Genomic DNA, 20,649 nt, shown 5'->3' on the forward strand with positions numbered 1-20,649 from the left:
TCTCTACTTGTGAATTGGGATTACTTCACTCTTTTCTTTCTTCCTTCAAGATTTCTTGTGAGAAGATCTGTCAAGGAGATTCGGTTCGCTGCCGACACTTGAAGAGTGTGAATAGCCGAAGGGTTCGCTGCCTACACTTCGAAAGTGTGAGTAGACGAAGGGTTCACTTCCTACACTTGGAGAGTGTGAATAGCCGAAGGGTTCACTGCCTACACTTAGAGAGTGTGAATAGCCGAAGGGTTCGCTGCCTACACTTGGAGAGTGTAAATAGCCGAAGGGTTCTCTGCCTACACTAGGAGAGTGTGAAAGGATGACGGTTCTCTGCCAACACTGGGGATTGTGTAAAAGGACAACGGTTCTCTGCCGCACCGGGGAGTGGTGAAAAGAGTGTGTTGTAATGGTTTCTCCGCCTTGTTGTGGGTGCAAAAGGAGAGTCACTATTGGTATTAGAGCAATACTCAGAGGGTGCCTCTGGGAGTGGATGTAGGTCTGGTTTTAGACAAAACTACTATAAATCTCGTGTCATTTACTTTTCTATTTTTACGTTTCCGCATTTTAATTCTTAGTCTTAAAAACTCTGTGGTTGAAAAACTTTTTCTACAAAACTTAAAAGATACAATTTTTATTTCGGTTCAACATAATTTCAAAAAGAGGTTTTTAAATTTTTAAACTACCAATTCACCCCCCTCTTGGTAGCCTTTGGGACATTAACTTAGGCTTAACAACCTAATTACTAGACTCAACATAAGAGAGCTGCATCAATATTCACTTTAAATCAATCAGAAGGAGGAGGGTGCCAATAAGAACAATTTAGCCAAAGCTGGTTAGCACCCAAGATTTCTAAAATAAAATTAAACTTTAGAGCATTAGAGGCTATGCTGATAGCATTTGATGCAATGAATACCAACCCAAATTCTTCATCTCCATGCTTTAGCCAATTCCTGGTTTTCCAAAAAATAAACACCATTGAAAAATATAAATTCCCAATAAATTTAATGCCACCTAATAAAGATTGAAATTCTGATATGCAATCAAAAAATGAAGAAACCGTTGGAACACTGAATCCCCATTCATTCAACTTGGCTGCAACCATATGGATCAAAGTACAATTTCCTACCACTTGATTTATGTCTTCTATTTCCAAACAATCCCTAGGACATAAGTTGTCATTCACCATCCTTCTATAAAATACAAAATCATTGGTAGGTATGGCATTGTTAAACGCACTCCAACAAAAACATTCTACCTGAGGAGATAATTGTAACTTTTTAAGCCATTTGCTATACTCCTTCACCTGATAATTCCTATTATTCACAGCCACCATAGTCGAATTAGATTTACCAGATAATTTAAGCATAACCTCTATAGATCATTGGAATTGTTAATGATCTAAATTTGAGTTATGTTGTCAACCAAACTCTGTCCAAACCATCTACGTAGCTTCATTATTTCCCATCTCCCATAAGTATTGAACTCCTGCAACTTCGAAAATTCTTCCTCATCAACAGCAATAAATGTCTGCCATCTGTCTAGACTTTTGTCTAAGATCCACACATTCTTTCATAATGTCAATAGAAGAGCCTGAGCCGATCCTCCACCTCACCATTGGTTTAAGTGATTCCATCCCATTCACAAGAATTTTCCATGTAACCGAGCTGTTTCTCCTGAACTCAACATTCCAGATATTACCATATTTTTCTTTGAAAGATTTGTTAAAGAAAGAGACTAAATTATTGAAAAATCTCTATGCAAATTTAGTCCTTAGTGATCCTGAAATGAATTCAGCTAGATGCAGACCTCTTCCACCATCTGAATTGATTTGCAAAGCTCGAAATAGGTTATATAATACATACCACGATCACCTCCATGCTTACTCCATATAAATTCTTTATAAAGATTATCAATTCTCCTCAAAACGCTCAAAGGAACCAAAGAATGAGACACAAAAAATTCTCGAATAGATTGTAAAATAGATTTAACAAGCACAAGTTTGCGTGATAACGAAATGAGCTTATTACCCCATACATTAAGCTTGCAAGAAATTTTCTCAAGGATGTTCAAGAAATTCGAAGACATCAACCTTCTGAAAGCCATCTTGATCCCAAGATAATTCATTTCCTTTAACTCTTTGAAATTCAAAAGGTTCAGAATATGTTTTCTTGTTCTCAGTCCCACCATCTTAGCAAACATAATATTGGTTTTTTCATTGTTTATTGCTTGACCCATCCATAAGCAATAATTAGAAATAATTTTCCTTATTTTCCACTCCTGGTTGAGCCTAGCTTCAGAGAACATTATGACATCATCAACATACATCAAATCCACTTGACGAACACCACTTCTAGCCTCAATCCACTCTGGCTTATTACCGTTATAAATAATTAAAAATTTGGGATCTATAACACATTCCAATATAAGATTAGAAAATCTAGGAGGAAAACCAAAGTAATTCAAAACTTACTTAAGGGTCAGCCATGCCATACTGTCATAGGCTTGTTCCATATAAATTTTAATTGCTACAAACCATTTTTTAGATTTGGAAAATCTAAATTTGTTGAACAATTCATGAACTAGCAAAATATTGTCCGACAAAGTCTTTCCTTTTATGAAAGCCACTTGCTTCTCCGAAACAATTTTATGAATGACTTTCAAAAGTCTATTTAAAAGGATTTTAGCAATCACCTTATAACAGACAAACACAAACTGATCGGATGATAATGAGAAGGAAGGATAGGATGATTAACATTAAGAATCAGAACAACCAATGTCTATTTCCATTTAGAATTCATTTTACCATGTGTAAAAAAAAAATATAGAATAGCTAGCCATACATCCTAACTAATGATCTTCTAATAACGCTTTAAGATAGAGTAAGTTATCCCATCGATACCTGGGGAGATGTTCGTGCCAAGATCTTTCAGCACATCTTCTACTTCCTGGAAAGATAATTCAGCCTCCATACATTGAGACTCCTCCATGCTTAATTTGAAAAGAGAATGAGGCCATCCAGACAGCTTACAATCGATCCTCCATTTGTTGTTAAAGAAATTCAATAAAACCTCTTCTATTTCAGATTCAGAATCAACAATGTTACCTTATTCATCCTTCAGTTGATAAATAAAATTTGAATTCCTTCGCAATTTGCTACAACATGAAAGAACTTAGAATTTCTATCTCCATCTCCCCACCACTTTACTTTAGCCTTCTACCTCTACCAAGTGTTAATCCGAGAAAGTCTAACATTCAGCTCATGCACCTTGGACCAAAGAAGAATAAATTTTACCTCAGAAAGACCATTTCTATTCACCTCCTCCAATTCAAGATCAGCCACTTCTTTCTTCAATCTATCTTTCAAACCTGACAAATCCATCATTTTGGCTCTACATCAATAATGCAATGCTTTTAAAGTTTTACAAAACTTTAAATTTGGTTTCTCAATAGGGACTACAGCATAAGATTTTTTCCAGAATCTTTGAACAATCGATGCAGATGCTGGGTATGAAACCTAGACATCTTTGAAACTTCGCCAATAATCCACTTTCTCCACAGGATTGAAGAGCTTGAAATGGATCGGACAATGATCTGATGCTATTCTTGTCAAATGCATGGTAGAAGCTTGGTGAATTAATTGTAGAGCTTTAGTGTTTAACAAAAACCTATCTAGCCTCTCCAAAATTCTTGCACTTCCACTTTTATTGTTACACCAAGGATACCTTGGTCCAACAAATCCAACATCATGATAATCGTTAAGATTCATAAAAGTTTTCATCTCTTGAGGTCCAAGGAAAAATCTAAATTTTTTTCCATCCCCTTTTTTCATCTTGTGATAAAACACAGTTAAAATCTACCCCTAAGATTGAGGGAAGATTAGAACTAGAATGGGATCCCATAAAATCCCATAAACTTCTCCTTTTATACAAATCACTATCGGCATAAATTGTTAAAATCAGCCAATTAGAATTACTCTTCAAATATCTCACCTCCTTAGTTACGTACTGGGAATAGCTCTTCAAAACTGAGAAAGTAGACATGTCAGACCTCCACATTGTCATAATACCCCTTCATTGACCATTAGATGGGTAAATGAAAACATCCCAATTGTTTCCCAAAACTTTACACACTTCTTCCTTTTCAGTAGAAGAAATTTTCGTTTCAACTAAGCCAATAAAAAAAAAAGTGTCAATCTTTCACAACCTCTTTCAAATAAAGAGAGGCCTCCCTCTTGTTTTCCCCTCTACAATTCTGAAAAATAATGGAACTCATTTAAGCACTGAGGGTGAAGGATCCCTGATCCACCACTTTTTCAAGCCTTCATTATTTCTATTTCTCAAGTAAGAACTTACAAGACCGAGAGATTTAATCTCCTTACTTTACTTGAGTTTGGAATTCCCTGAAATAGATATAATAATCCTCCCTCTGTTTTAGAATTTTCCTCCTGAAAATTTGCTTTTATCGCCACCAAATCATTTAAGCCATCCTCTTCACAATAGGTTGCTCCCAGCTCTCCTTCTTCCATAATAGAATTTCCTTTCTTATTTTTATCTTTGAGATTAATTTCATCCTCCTCAATCTCATCCAGCAACTTGAACATATTGCTTTTATAGACCATTAGAGTTTCTATTTTTTGAACCTTAACATTAGCTTCCAATAGAACACATTGAATTGTATCCTGCTTTTAATCTAGGTTATTGAAATTCAAACTTTCAAAACTATTAACAGCTAGTTCTTGTGTAACAACCTCCTATCCATCAGCTCTATTGCCCGCATCACACTTTTGTTTTGGAAATCTTTCTTGATCCATACCAGCTTTAGGCACATAAATAAGCTTGTTTTGAATCACCTTGGTCTTTCTCTACCTTCTATAATTAGCATGGATCCATGGTCCATAGTTATCTGATTCTTCCATTTCTATATGCTTTACCTCCAATCTTTTACCTCCTGAAATAGTTTTAGCCCGAACATAAGTCTGACCACTACTTTTGTCCTCCCCATTCTTGATTTTATAATCATAGATCAAGTGACCAACCCTTCCTCATTTATAACAAAAGGATGAAACCTTCTCATACTCCACCTTTTAAAAGATCCTTCCATCTATCCCATCCACCCAAACTCCCAAAGGTAATTGTTTGTCTAATTCCACACGGATGCATACCTTAGCAAATTTGCATCTTCCCCTTTGAAACATGTTGCCATCAATCATAATCAACAAGCAAACTAGCGAGGAAATCCTTGAAACATTAATCTCATCCCAACAGTATAAGGGAAGATTAGGCATTCTTATCCAAATTGGATAAGAAAGGCTCTTCAGTGAAGTTGGAGAAAAATTTGTGGATCATTTATCCAATCTTAAAATGTGTCTGTTAACGAACCAAGGTCCTCCAACTAAAACATTTTCCATAGCTTCTAATGAATTGAAAGTACATATGATCCATCCTAAACCAAGCAAAGTCATATTGAATTTCCCAATATGTAGCCATTGATGCCTCAAATTTAGCACCTATTACGTGAATAGGGAGTTCATGACCAAAAACCTTAACAACTACCAAAAACTGAAGCTTCTCAATGTTTGATAGAACCCTTAGGTTCATGCAGCTTCATAGCTATTCCATCTTCTGACATAAATGAATAATTTTTTTACCAGAAATATTTTAATGTGATGTTGCTTTCCCTAAGGATTCGCTAGAAACACAACATTTCCTTGGCTAACCATACCAGAACATCTTTACATGCAAATTCATGAACTATTTTTGTGCTTTCCTTATTCTTTTGGACTAAAGGGACTCCTTCCATTGATGCCACTGGTTTTGACACCATATTACCAAATTTGTTCACAATAAGGTTCATTCCTACTAAAGACGATGCTTCACGATCGATTTGTCATGAGTAACTAGAAGAACAAGGAATCTTTGCTTTAACATTACTGATGAATCTTTGCTTTAACATTACTGATCACTTGCTTTCATTTTCCATCAAATTGTTCTGATGCTTTAATTGGGATCTCCGACAGTTCTCTAATCACCAACGGAAGAAATCCATCCCTATCCTCTATGTGAATATGTAGATTATTATTAAGAGTCATTGGACTAGCCAGTGTAATTGCTTTTCGGTCACCAGAGATGGTAACTGAAGAGCAAACCGGGTTACTCGAAAAACAAGACAAATGACATGGAAGATGAAAATTTGAAAACTTGTCACTGAAATCCTGGACTTTCTATCTCTACTTTCTCTCTAATTTCTCTCTACTTTCCATAACAATATTCCAATAAAACTTGAAGAAGGAATAAGACACACCATCATTGCCCGGTGACTTGTTTCCCTGTTGGAAAACTGCATTTTTAAACTCCTCTTCAATGAAATTAGCCCTGAGCATTTCCAAATCTTTGAACATTAATTTTTGATTTTTAATAGCTAAGGCAATTCATTAGGATTACAATTTATGGATCTCCACTTATTATTGAAGAATTTCAATAAAACTTTTTCAATTTGTTCAATCTCTTCTAGCACATTGTTAATCTCATCTTTAATTTGCCTTACAATATTTCCATGCCTTCTAGCCGAGGCAAAATTTTGGAAGAACCTAGACTTTGTATCTCCTTCTTCAAACCATCTCACCTGAGCCCTTTGGTTCCACCAAGTTGATAATCTTCTTAAAGTAATGTTTAACTCATGAAGTTTACTTCGGAGAAGCAACAAGTTTTCTGAATTAATACCTGCATCCGTGGCATCCTCAATTTGTAGATCTAACATTTCCTTTTTTTTATTTGGTCTTTAAGCAGGAATAAGTCTTTACATTCATTCTTGTTTGAAAGGAAGAGATCTTTTAAAGTTCTTCTCAACTTTCTATGCAAGATGTTAACTTCATTGCCAAAATCAGTTCTTTCCCAAGACTTTACCATAATATTCCAAGTAGCTGGGTAAAATCTACAAGTATCTTTAAAATTTATATTCTTTTTGTTGTGTTACTGCTCTTCCAATCTAATAACTATAGGGCTATGATCAGACGCTATCCTCGCAAGGTGTCTTATTTTTTTTAATGGAACCAATTGCAAGGCAACAGAATTCAGCAAACACCTATCAAGCCTCTCCAATATTCTAGCAACCCCAACTATGTTATTACACCAATTAAATCTTGGTCCAACCATTCCAACCTCATGTAGATCATTATTGATCATGAATGCCTTCAAATCTCTAGATCCTTTAGAAAAAAATGAACCTTTTTCCTCCTTTTTTATTCTCCTTACTTAAAATACAATTGAATTCCCCCCTACAATGGAAGGAATGCTACTCACCATGGATTTCTCAAGCTTATCCCACAATAGACTTCTTTCTTGACAATGCTTGTTCCCAAATACCGTTGCAATATTCCATCTCCCCATAGAAGGAGTAGTAAGAAAACAAAAAACCATTTGAGAAGATTGCTCAATCACATTGAATGAAACTAATTTCTTATTCCACAAAACCAAAATTCCTCTGGCATACCATGGAACGAATGCTACTCACCATGAGACCACTTATGCATTCTAACAATGATCCCTCGAACATACCATGGGCCACAATTTAGAACTTCCTCCATTGCATCAAAATTCTTAAAAGAGCATAAAATCCAACCCATACCAAGTGTAGTTAGGTGGACACTACCAAATTTATTCCATTGTCTTCTCAACTCCATACTACATATTAGAAATGCTGGACTCTTTCCCAAAAATTTTTTGACAAGCGAATTCTGTAGAATTTAAGAGTTTATGTTACACAAATCAAAGTTCAATTTTACTACTACACCATCCTCTGACATTTCCAATTTTTCATACCTATAAGGGCATTTGATATTTTTCGATTTTGACCAAGCTGAAATAATCTCTTCTTTCATTCCACTAGTTTCATTATTTTTCCATTATTAAGCATATTCTTCTGAACTCTACCTTTCTCCACATTTGTACCCATTGCATCATTAATTTCTAGCTTAATAACATCATTATTATCAACCTCATACAAACTTTTGTCTTTGCCATAAGAATTTTTGTTAACCAACTTCGGTGAATTCACATTTATCGCACTATTTCTAGAGATTGCATTTGAATTCCCAAATCGATCAACAAAAATTTTCATGCCTAACGGTGAAGCTGCAAATTTGATAGATTTTGCAGCCCATTGATGCTTATCATGTCGAGGAGTTATAAAGTCTAATTCTTCAGAAATAGATTTACCCTTACCAGAAACATTAAAAACTTTCTTAGGATCAGCTTCACTAACTTCCTTAATAATCATAGCACCCCTTGAAGATTTGAACGATCCATTATCATTCTGATGCTTTAGAATAAAAGGTTGTCAAACATTAGCTTTGGAGATTTGATTAGAACTTCGACCACCTATGGATACAACATTTGCCATCAGAGGCAGTGATGGATGGCGTCCATCCACCATCATCCCCTCTATATCGTCCAGGAATTGAGTATTGAAAGCTGGGAAATTCAAAATTTGAAATCAAAATGGGAGCTTTCTCTCTCTAAAGAATGGGAGCTTCTCTCTCTAACTAGTCTCTAACTAAGCTAAAGATGGTCTTTACAAATTGCAAGCTCAATAGGAAAGTTTTTTAAAACAAAAAGCGGTTGTTAAACATCTTGTTGAAGGTGACAGTAATGCAAAGTACTTTCATTCCTTAGTTAGAAGGAAGCACTCTTTTAATTGCATTCGTAAAACTAATCGGCCTGATGGTTTTGTTTCTTAGGAAAGTTTTGAATTACAAATCTGGCTATGTTGCACTTTTAGAATTATCTTAACAAAACTTTCAACCTTGATGTTCTTGATAATCCTAATATTATTCCTTCTCTGATTACGCATGATGATAATGTTTTACTATCTAAATATCCCTCTTTGGAGGAAGTTAAAGATATTTTCCTTGCTATGATTAGTGAGTCGGTTGCAGGTCTTGATGGTTTCACGGCTAAGTTTTTTCCAAAAACTTGGCAAATCATTGATAGTGATATTTTCTCTGTCATTATTGATTTTTTTGAAGGTAATGCTTTCCCTAAGTTTTTCACTGCTACTTCTATTGTGCTTATTCCTAAGAGAACTTCTTATTCTTCTTGGAATGATTTTAGGCCCACTAGTTTGTGATCCTTTTTTTATAAAGTTATCTCTAAAATTTTGATGAATCGTTTGTCACTTCTTTTGCCTAATATTATTTCCCCCTTACAAATGGGTTTTGTTAAAGGGTGTTCTATTTCTGATAACATTCTTTTAGCTCTAGAAATTTGCCAAGATTTGGATATTAAAACTAGAGGTGGGAACATCGCTTTGAAATATGACATTCCTAAGGCTTACGATAATATTAATTAGAATTTTCTCTATGAGATTTTGAAGTTATTTGGTTTTAGTGCTTATTATATTAATCTCATTAAGCTTTGCATTGAAAGTCCTTACTTTTCCATCCTTGTCAATGGTAAAGCAAATAGTTTCTTTAAGGCTTCTCAAGGTCTGAGACAAAGGGATCCTCTCTCTCCTGTTCTCTTTATTATTACTATGAAGTATCTGTTAGGAGGGCTTGCTGATTTATTTGATAAGGTTCCTAGTCTCTATTTTTAAACTTTAGGTGGGTTTCACATTTCTCATTTAGGTTTTGCCAATGATTTTATTATTTTTATGAATGCTTCTTTAAATAGGATGCAAAGACTTTTAAATTTTTTTAATCGGTTTGAATATGTTAGTGTTCTGACTTTCAATAAAAATAAGTGTGTCTTTATTACTATTAATAAAGTTTCTTTGGAGCGTATTGGGTTTATTAGGATTTTAACTGGTTTCAGTCATGCTTGCTTGCCTTTAAAGTACTTTGGTGTTCCACTTTATAAGGTTAGAAAAGTTTCTTCCCTCTTTGATGATTTAATTTCATTTTCTCATAACAGACTCCTATCCTCAGATTCTAATTTTTTAAGCTTTGGTGGTAGGTTAACCCTTATTAAAAGTGTCCTTTGTTCTTTTCCTATTTACAGTTTTCAAACCATATTTCCTTCTCAGGCTGTTTGTACTAGGATCGAGAGGATTTTCAATAACTTTTTTTGGAGAGGGGCTATCTCCAATTTTAAAATTCATTAGTCTTCTTGTGATAATTATTCTGGTATGTTAGCTGAAGGGGCTTTGGGTTGTAAGACTCTGAAGGAACTGGCCTTATCCTTTTCTTTTAAGCTTTGGTATAATTTTTGTGCTAATTTGAGTCTTTGGGCTAAGTTTATGAATACCAAGTGCTGTGGTGCAAAACATCCCACCTTGTGTTGTTATAGTAAAGGTAACTCTAAAGTATGGCATCGTCTTTGCAAAGCGAAGTGGTTTGTTGAGCTAAGTACTAGTTGGGGCCTCGGTTGTGGTAATATTTTTTGTTCTTGCAGGATTGGTGGATGGGGGAGAAATCCATTGACTCTATTTTGAATACTTCTTCCATTGCTCTATCAAACTTAATTATTTTTTTAATGAGTATGGTAGGGATGCTGATAAAGTCTCTAATGTTTTGCCTAATTTTATTATTCAAAATATTTTATTGATTCCTTTAAACTTTTTATTGTCTTGAAGTTAAGATGTGTACTTTATCTACATATGGTAAATTTAGATTAAAGATGTTTGGCATTCTTTGCATACTAAGTAGGAGGTTCCTAGGATTTTTATTAAGATTGGGATAGAAGTATCCTGTCTATGGTTTATATTTTTGTATGGCGTACTTTACATAAGTTTATCCCTACGGATGACAAATTAATGAAACGTGGTTTTATTTTTCCTTCTAAATGTCAATGTTGTTATCATTTCAAAAATATGCATCATGTGTTTGTCTCTGGCCCATGTGTTGTTAAGGTTTGGACTTAATTTGATGATATCCTGCACTTAAACTATTTTAATGCAAAGGCTTCGATTTATTCTATTCCTAACTGTTGGTTTTATAAGTCGAGAGGTCATATTAGGAATGTTATTCCCTCTCTTATTCTTTTTTTTTTGGTTGGATAGGAATAATTCCCATTTCAATGAGTGGTCATGAGTCATAATAAAATTATTCTGAGAGTTAAGGATAAGATGGTCGCCATGATAATTATTTGTACTTTATATGCTAGAATTCTGTTGGCTAAAATTTTTAAAAATTCTATTTTTGCTATGGAAAATTTAGGTATTGAGTTGATTTGGGATGGTTACATCAAAGTCCCAAAGTGTACATCTTGGTTGAAACCTTTGGTTAATTTCTTTAAGTATAATGTGGAAGCTATTAGTGTTAATACTAGGGTGGGTTGTGGGGGTATCATTAGAGATGCTAATGATAAAGGCAATGTGGGGTTTACTGGTCCCTTTTACAACTGTGATGTTAATGAGGCTATTATCTATACGATCCTATATGGGTTAAAACTCTATTTTTCTATTGATGTCAAAAATATGGTGCTAGAGTTTGGCTCTCAACATTGTTATCAGGTTTGTTCTTTGAGAAAGGATATTGTTTGTTCTTCGGGTATATTTTAAATGAGGAGGAATATTAATCAATGGTTGTGAATGTTCAATTGCTCCTTTTTTATTATTTAGTTTGATGGGAATGCTTGTGCTCTTGGTATACCCAAGTGGGGTTGTGATTTGGAGTCCTTGGAGGATTTCATTGTTTGTAACCTTACATCCTCTAGGACATAAATTCCCATCTCTTAATCTTCTATATTCCAAAAAAAAGGAACATAGGAAGTACATTGTGATGTAACCTCCGCACAAATACTTCAACCATTGGATTAAGTTTAATTTTCTTAATTCATAACCAATACCTCTAAAAAATTTGATAACTCATAGCAACTTCAATTGCTAGATCTGATATGGTTTTTCCAGTAACCTGATACATAAGCTCCACTTGGTCCTTGTTACAATTTATATCAATCTTAATATTTCATATTAGGCTGATCAACTCCTCCCCAAAGAACTTCTGAAGCTCCTCCATGTCCCACATACTCCATTTTTAACAAAGTGATCAACAATCATATCAACACTTTATAAAATAGAAACAAAAGTAAGACATTTATTAAAGTCTTTATCCAATACCAAAACATCATTCATCACATTAACGTATTCCCCATTAGAGATCTTCCATCTAACAATCGGTTGTAGAGCTTTTGCTCCACTTAAAATAATCTTCAATGAAATCGATGTGTTTTGCTTCAATTTAGAATTCCAACAAGGTGAACCATATCTTGTCTCCAAGCTCTTATACAACAATGAGTCAACATCATTAAAGAACTTCCCCGCAAGCTTCACCCTTAATGCTCCCACCTTTCTAACACATGAATGTAGTCCATGGCCTCCCAATAAAATTTTTTTGCATGATGATTACCACCACACATAATGAAGTCCACTTATCGTACAATTTTTATTCCAAATAAATTTCCTACAAACTTTATCATTTTTATCAAAAATAACAATAGGAACAAGGGAATGAGTACAATGAATAATCAGGATTGAAAGAATAACCAATTTGAGAAGAATAAATTTCCCTAATAAAGAGGTAAATTTATTCCCCCAAGTATTAAGTTTTCCTTCTTTCATTTGATTACTAGAAATTATAATAAAGTACCAGATTGTTGTGCTACTTTAGCTTTGAATTATAGTTTTTATTTTGATAGTTTCTCTAATAATGGAATTCCTTCTTCTCTTATTAGTTTATTAAAGAAAGAATGTGATCATTATATTTAGTTCTTTATAGCTGTTGTCCTCTTTTTAATGCAAATTGCAAATTAAAAAAAAAATATTAAGCTTTCCAATAACTTTATTCAAAATGAACTTGAAATCCGCTGCTGCAAGTCTCCTTAAAGCAACCTTCACACCCAAGTGGTTCATTTCTTTAATAATTTTAAATCACTACCCAAGCAATTATTTTCCTCCTCCTTTAACAACTTTACAAAAAAGAACATAAAAATTTGAAAATTTTATTTTGTGCCCTGACCAACTATAAAAGTACAATAAAATACCCCTAATTTTCTTCACCAATTTCACTTTTTTTTTGAAGAAGCACAAGGCTAAATATTATTAATCAAAGAAAAACTAATTACAAACTAGAACCATATTAATTGCGATTTGCATTCTTAAGAAAAAAAAATTACAAATAAGATGCTCCACTAGATTCCTCCTTTAGCAAATCGCTAAATAATAAAAGAAGCTTATTAGACGATAAGTCTTCCCAACAAAAATCGGAACAAATGGCATAGCTAGCACATAGATTTGCTAGATTATTACCTCGTCTATTTACCCAATTGAAAATAATGAATTTATGATCTTTTAAAAGAAGCAATTCATCTTTCCACTTGCCTTCCAATTTTTCAAAATCTTGATAACATTTAGATTATCTCCCTCTATGATTATTCCTTGGTAATCTTGCATCTAATCCATCTTTATCTCCTTAATGAACTGGACCAAAAATAGCTCAATCCTTGTAATATCCCAATGGATACATGAGTGACCATAAGACAAAAGCATTCCACCTTTGCTATCTCGAACAACCCACCAACACCAGCTTTTTGAAATTTTAATAATGATGCATCAACATTAATTTTTATCCAATTGGGAGGAGGAGGGTACCAACAATCTGATAGTCTAAAAGACTGGTTCATACCCCAGTTTCCCAGATTTCTATCAGCCATGAATAATATAGAAGCCAAGCTTACTGCATAAGAAGCTAAGAAGACCGAACATCCTCTTTTTCACCATGAACCAGCTTGTTCCTAGATTTCCAAGTCAGATATACAACATCACAATAAATGTTCACCATGAAACCTTGAGACCTATAATCCCCTTCAATCCATTTCCAGCATGACTGGAATGAATCAAAATTCTGGCACTGAAACCCGCATTTGTTCAAACAAGTAATCACTTTCTTTAATTTACTGTAGTTCACTGTGGTATGGTCCAGATTTTCTTGTTGGCCACAACCTCTAGGACAACTATAATCCTCTCGTAATCTCCTATGGAAAAAGAAACCAAATGTAGGTATTGCATTGTTGAACAATCTCCACAAAAAAGCTTTAACTCGGGCATTTAATTTGCACTTCTTCAAGCTTTTCCAGAAAAAAATCTCTTGCTCCTGCATACTTGACCTCCTGCATACAAGTGCAAAAATTGTAGCTCCAGAATTCCGATAGATAATTTCCAAGAAATCAGAGGTTATATCCAAATGAATATCTATCAACAGGAAAATCTTAATAAGCTCAAATCCAAATATATGTTTAACCTTTAGCAAGTTCCATTCACCATTAGAAATCAAACTATCCACTTTGTTATCCCCTTATTCTTGTACAGATACTAATGTAGGCCATAAGCTCAATTTCCTATCCAAAATCCAAATGTCTTCCATAATGCTGATAGAACCGCCATTTGCTACTTCCCATTTCACCACTGTTTTAAGAGCTTTCTTCCCACTGGCTAAGATTTTACAAGTTGTTGACGAACCTCCACCATTTACTGACTCCTCCATCCATTGTCCATACTTTGGATTTAACATTTGATACAGCAAAAAGTCTTTTTCTTACTTTCCAAACAAATTTTGCTCTTGAAGCATCCACTATTTCAATGCAAGATCTTATTCCTCTGCCACCTTGTTCCATCAGTTTACACATTTTATTGCAACTAACAAAGTGCAAACCCAAGCTTCCATCTTATTTATTCCAAATGAAATCACAGCAATGTTTCTCTATATCTTTAAGAATACTTTTTGGAACTAAAGTATAAGAACAGTAGAAGTTTTGAATAATTACCAGAACCATTTTGATCAGCAGAATTTTTCAAGCCAGAGATTATTGCTTACTACCCCAAACCGCCGTGAGCTTCATAGCCTTATTTGTGATGAACTAAAAATCTGCAGCTCTAAGTCTTCTCAAGGCAATTTTAACTCCAAGGTACATGAATTATTTAACTGCTTTAAAACCCATAATTTTTTCCACAACCTTTCTCCTCCTTTTCTCTACATACTTTCCAAACATCATTACAGATTCTCAAGGTTAACCTTCTGCCCTGTCCAGCTACAGAACTCCATAATAACTGATTTTTTTTCTTTCACTTCCTTGACATTAGCATGATAGAAAATGATAATGTCATCTGCATATAAAAGATGTGAAATCTTGGGAAAGTTTCTACCAATTACAATACCCTTTGCATCCTTAATGATCAACGAAAATCTTAGAACTTCCACACAATCCATAATCCACCTGGAGAATCTATCCGGAAATCCAAAGTATTCCTAAACACTTTTAAGAGTGTTAAAACTCATGTTATCATAGGCTTGTTACAAATTAATTTTGAATGAAAATAAGCCATTGGATAATCTGGAAGTCCTGAACTTATGAAAATCTTCTTGAGCCACTAGAATGTGATCCCCCAAGCTTCTCCCTTTGATAAATGCAGCTTGCTCCACAGACACCAACTTATGGATTATAGAACTCATCCTATTCAGCAGAATTTTTGCAACCACCTTGTAAATGGATCTGCATAAGCTAATTGGTCTATAATGGCTCAGTAAAGTAGGTTACAAGACCTTGGGAATGAGTACCAGTAGTGTTTCTTTCCATTCAACATTCATCCCTGCCATTGTATAGAATTAGTTTACTGCATTCCAACAATCCTTTTTGATTATATTCCAATAAGATTTCATGAAAGAGTATGGAACTCCATCATTACCAGGAGCTTTGCTATCTGTAGTTTGCATGACTACCATTTACAACTCTTCCAAGGTAAGATCTTTGGTTAACCTTTTCTTTTCCTTCTCATCCACCAAATAATTTCTAACCGGCCAACCATTCAAATTACCTTCCCGTTTTCTCAACTTTCCACTAAAAAACTTTAGAAAAGTTTTAGAAATATGGTTCTGGTCTTCCGTAAATGATCCATCATCTTTTTCAATCCTGTAAATACTATTTGAATTCTTCCTTATTGAAGCAAAATAATGAAAAAATCCAGAGTTTGTGTCTCCCTCCTTCATCCATCTTACCTTTGCTCTTTGCTTCAACCATGTGTTTAGCCGAGCCAACATAGTATTCAGCTCACCAATATATGAATGAAGGGTGAATATTTCCACATCTGACAACCATCCCTCATCCGATTCTTTAGCATGTAATTCCAGAATTTTTTCTTTCAAGAATTCTCTTTGCTTTTCAATTTCTTTGAACTTGGCTCTGCTCTAGTAAAAAAGTTCTTTAATTGTTCTTCGAAATTTATGGTTCAAGGCTTCAGCATAATTACCATTTGTCTTCTTGCTCCAGACTGCTTTAACTACTCCAATAGAAGATAGATACAAAGACCAGACTTCCTCAAACCTTAAGATCTTATCAGAATCAAAATTTTCTTCCCAAAAATTCAATAAGACTGGGCTTTGATTAGATGCAATCCTTGAAAGGTGCCTCAACACCATCGGATTGTTCTACAATGCTACTGAATTAACATAGCATCTATCCAACCTTTCAAGAATTCTAGCATTTCCATCTTATTTGTTGCACCAAGTGAATCTTGGTCCAATAAAATTAACCTCATGAAGATCATTACTAGCTAGGATCGAACTCATTTATCTAGCCCCTTGAGAGAATTGAAAAGGTCTTCCTCTTCTCTTGTCTTCCTTATCCAAAACACAATTAAAATCACCCCCCAATATAAGAGGATTTCTATTAGAGCTGAATTCTTCCAGTTTCTCCCAAAGGAGTCTTCTATGAACCAATTCTCTTCCACCATAAGCCGTAGCTACTCTCCATTTCCATTTTTCATAATTTTCAGGTCCACTATGACAACTTGATTTGAGGAAAACAAATAAGTAAATGCAGCTAACTTGTACTTCCATAATACTATTAACCCCTAGGATAACCCAATAGTAAGTACTTAAAAAAGGTCCCAATCTTTACCAATTAGGATTTCAATTTCAAAATTGCTAAAATTAGAGACCTTTGTTTCTAAAAGTCCCACAAAGAACCTTTTTGTCCTTCACTACCTCCTTTAAGTAGAGAGAAGTTTGCTTCTTCCTAGCTCCTCTACAATTCCAAAACAAAATGGATGCCATTTACAAAATAAATGGGGATGAGCTCCCCTTCTTCTCCTTAACCTCAATCTCCAATTTCCTTCCCCTCGACATTAGCTTTATAGGACCAAGACTTCTTAGCTCCTTGGTTAGCTTAATCTTGATGTTAGAATAGCTCCCATCCTTGAATTCTTCCATTTCATTCCCATCACCTGCTTTCTGGTAACTGCCTCCTTTATCTACAATATTCAATGGACATGATTTAACACCTTATGTCCCACCTTTCCTTTCATATTATCAGCTTCAGCTTTATCATTATCAACCTTCTGTATCTCCTCTAACTCTGTCATATCACATAGAACAGAAAATTTGTTAGGACCTGGAAGGATTTTAGTAATTATTTCAGCTTCATTTATCTCTAGAGAATCATTTGTGTCGAGGGGTAGATCAACTTTATGCACCAATTCCACCACTTCTTCCCTTGCAGCTGCTTCAGATCCATCCACCTTCTTCTTCATGGTTTCCTTTCTTGTTTATTGAATGAAATTGCTATTGTTTGGATTTTTTCCTGAACCAATATTCTTCCCTCTAAAGCTGTTTCTATTCTTCCTTCCATAGTTGATGTGAATCCAGGGACCGTATACATAGCCTTCAATATTTGAAAATTTTGTTATTTTATCTTTGTTCGGAACAACACCTGAATCCTTCCCATGGCAGACAGCTTCATCCATTACTTTAGATGTCCTTCAAGAGATCTTATCCTGACATATGCTTTGATCATGGCCAATATTTCCACAACAAAAACAAATATTGGGAACCCTTTCATACTCTATTTTTTGAAGGAATTTCTCTGATTTTCTTTCAACCCAAACTCTGAATGGAAGGGATTCTTCAAGGTGGATGTGAACAAAAATTCTAGCAAATTTGGGTCTACCCCATTGAAACATATTCTCATATAGTAAAAAAGGTTTCCCAACCTTTGAGGCAATCCTACAAACATTTTTAGCATCTCAACAATAAAGAGGCAAGTTTGGCATCCTTAACCAAATCGATGTTGTTAAACCTTTCAAGGAATTTGAAGAGAATGTTTGACTCCACTTATTCACACCAACTATGTTCCCCTTCACATACCTTGCCCCACTAGCAAGAATTGAATCCTCTGCTTCCTCTTTTTCCAAAAAGCACAAACTCCACCCTTTACCAAGCCGAGTCGTATTGAATTTTCAAATTTGAGCCCATTGCCTCTTGAGTTCATCATTGATAATGAAGAATGGTATGTTCTCCATGAAAGCCTTTACCACTAGTGCATTTTGCAACACTTTAATGTTCTCCGACACCTTTTATTCATGTAACTGGACTGTCATATCGTCTTCAGAAAAGTAGTTTCCAAAATTCTAGTCGGAATCAGAGATTCTCTTATGAGATTTCTTCTGCCAAGCATTCAACAACTCATTCCCTATTTGAACCTTCGTCGAACACTCTCTAGCTACAATAACTTCAGGAATGACAGGGCCTCAGTCAGCATTGTCACAAAATCAAACTCTATTCATGTCTTCCGCTTCTACAGAATTGATCTTCTCAACCTTGTTATTATCCTCCGTGTATTTAGTAAAATTCTCATGGTACTCAGCAATTTCATAATTCCCCTTCAATGTCTCCATCTTTCTAGGATGAATGATTTCCTAAAAATTAATTTGCTTATGTATCTTCAATCCATCTTCAAACTTTGTGACCCCCTTTCCTTTACAAATAATCGGTACAGGTTTGACATTCATGAGTCCACCTTCATTGATCACCAGCGACTTAGCAAACACTGATGAGAACCCTGTTCTATTGCTACCCGTTTTAGAACCAATTCAAGAATAAGAATTTCTAAATACTGAAAAATATTTATTATTCAAGAATCATTTTTGAATATTTGCTAACGAGCGATGTTCTCCCTTACGACAATCACTGGCGTTTAGTCGAAGATCATCCGCTGCCATGGGTATCATAAACTTTGATTGCCAAAAGTTTTTTGAATTCACCTTCTCTTTCTAGAATTTTTCTCCTTCACATTAGCACCAATTTCACATTAGCTTTAGAAAAAAAATTAAAATACTTCATAAATTAAATAAGATATCCTTTGAGCATTTGGGTTAATTTTTATACCTATCTCATTCTCTCCTTGTATTAAAGCTTTTGATAAAAAATGAGATCATAAAAAAAAGAAAAAGACATAAGGGATGACATTGATGAAATCCACTTTGAGCATTGATCCAATTTAAAGAATTGTCATTGACTAAGATAGAAAATCTTGGATTTTCTACACACTTGATAATAAGTTTTGAAAGTTTTAAAGGAAAGCCAAAATATTTCAAAAATTGTTCTAGAGTTCTCCATGCCATATTGTCATAAGCTTGTTCCAAATCAATTTTGAATGAAACCAATCCTTTAGAAGATTTTGAATACCTGAATTTATAAAAGATTTCTTGAGCAATCAAGATATGTTCTAATAAGGAACAACCCTTTATGAAAGTTGAATGATTAACTAAAATGAGTTATGGATGAATAGATACAAATCTATTAAGGAGAATTTTAGCATCAAGTTTATAAATAGTTTGACATAAACTTATACGCCTAAAATTTGAAAGAACCAAAGGCTTATCCACCTTTGGAATGAGCACGATCATTGTATCTGTAAAATTAACATCCATTTTCCCAGTAGAAAAGGATTTCTTAATTGCATTCCTAACATCTATATTAATAATTGACATATAAGCTTTGATAAAATAGCATGTAATCACATCTACTCTCGATGAAATCCCTCCACAAAGTTGATCAACATCTCCCATAGCTTCTACCATAGATAATTTGTCCTCCAAATTTTTCTGTCATTTTCATTCAACACACAACAAGGAGAAGGCCAGCCATTCATTGAATAATCTCTAGCTTCCCACCTATTTATAAAGAAATTTAAGAAGATACTTTCAATCCGATATTGGTCATCAACCGTCACTCCATTATCAACCTTGATTTTATAAATATGTTTAGAATTCCTACTAGCACTTACAAATGAATGAAAAAACATTTTATTCATATCCCCATCTTTGATCAATTTCACCTTTTCCTATTGCCTCCACCATGTGTTCACTTGAGCATGAGTGCTATTGAGCTAAATTACCTTTATTCTGGGAACCATAATTTTACCTTCAGAAAGATCTCCACCATTCGCTTCCACCATTTGCATCTCAAAACTCGCCTTCTTAAGGGATTCCTATAATTGATTTAGGACTTTACACTTTGTTCTACTTCAGTAAAATAGAGCTTTTATAACCCTCTTAAATTTGATATGAAAGTTCGTTAGGGATGTTGAGCCCTATGAACTTAGTCCCAAGCTAACCAAGAAGGGGGTGAATTGGTATTTTAAAAACTCTTTTCACAAAGAAAGAAAATTGCATAAACCAAATCACACCACAGAAATATATGCGGAATTAAAAAGCGCGGAAGCAAGAAAAAGAACACAGAAATTTATAGTGGTTCGGTCAACTCGACCTACATCCACTCCTTGGAGGCACCCTCCAAGTATTGCACTACAAAACGTGACTCTCCTTTAGCCCCCACGGCTAGGCGGAGAAGCCCTTACAAGAACCACCTTTTTGCCACCCCGGCAAGGCAGA

This window comes from Dendrobium catenatum, unplaced genomic scaffold (genome assembly GCF_001605985.2).
Source record: "Dendrobium catenatum unplaced genomic scaffold, ASM160598v2 fragScaff_scaffold_621, whole genome shotgun sequence".
Classification (NCBI taxonomy): Eukaryota; Viridiplantae; Streptophyta; class Magnoliopsida; order Asparagales; family Orchidaceae; genus Dendrobium; species Dendrobium catenatum.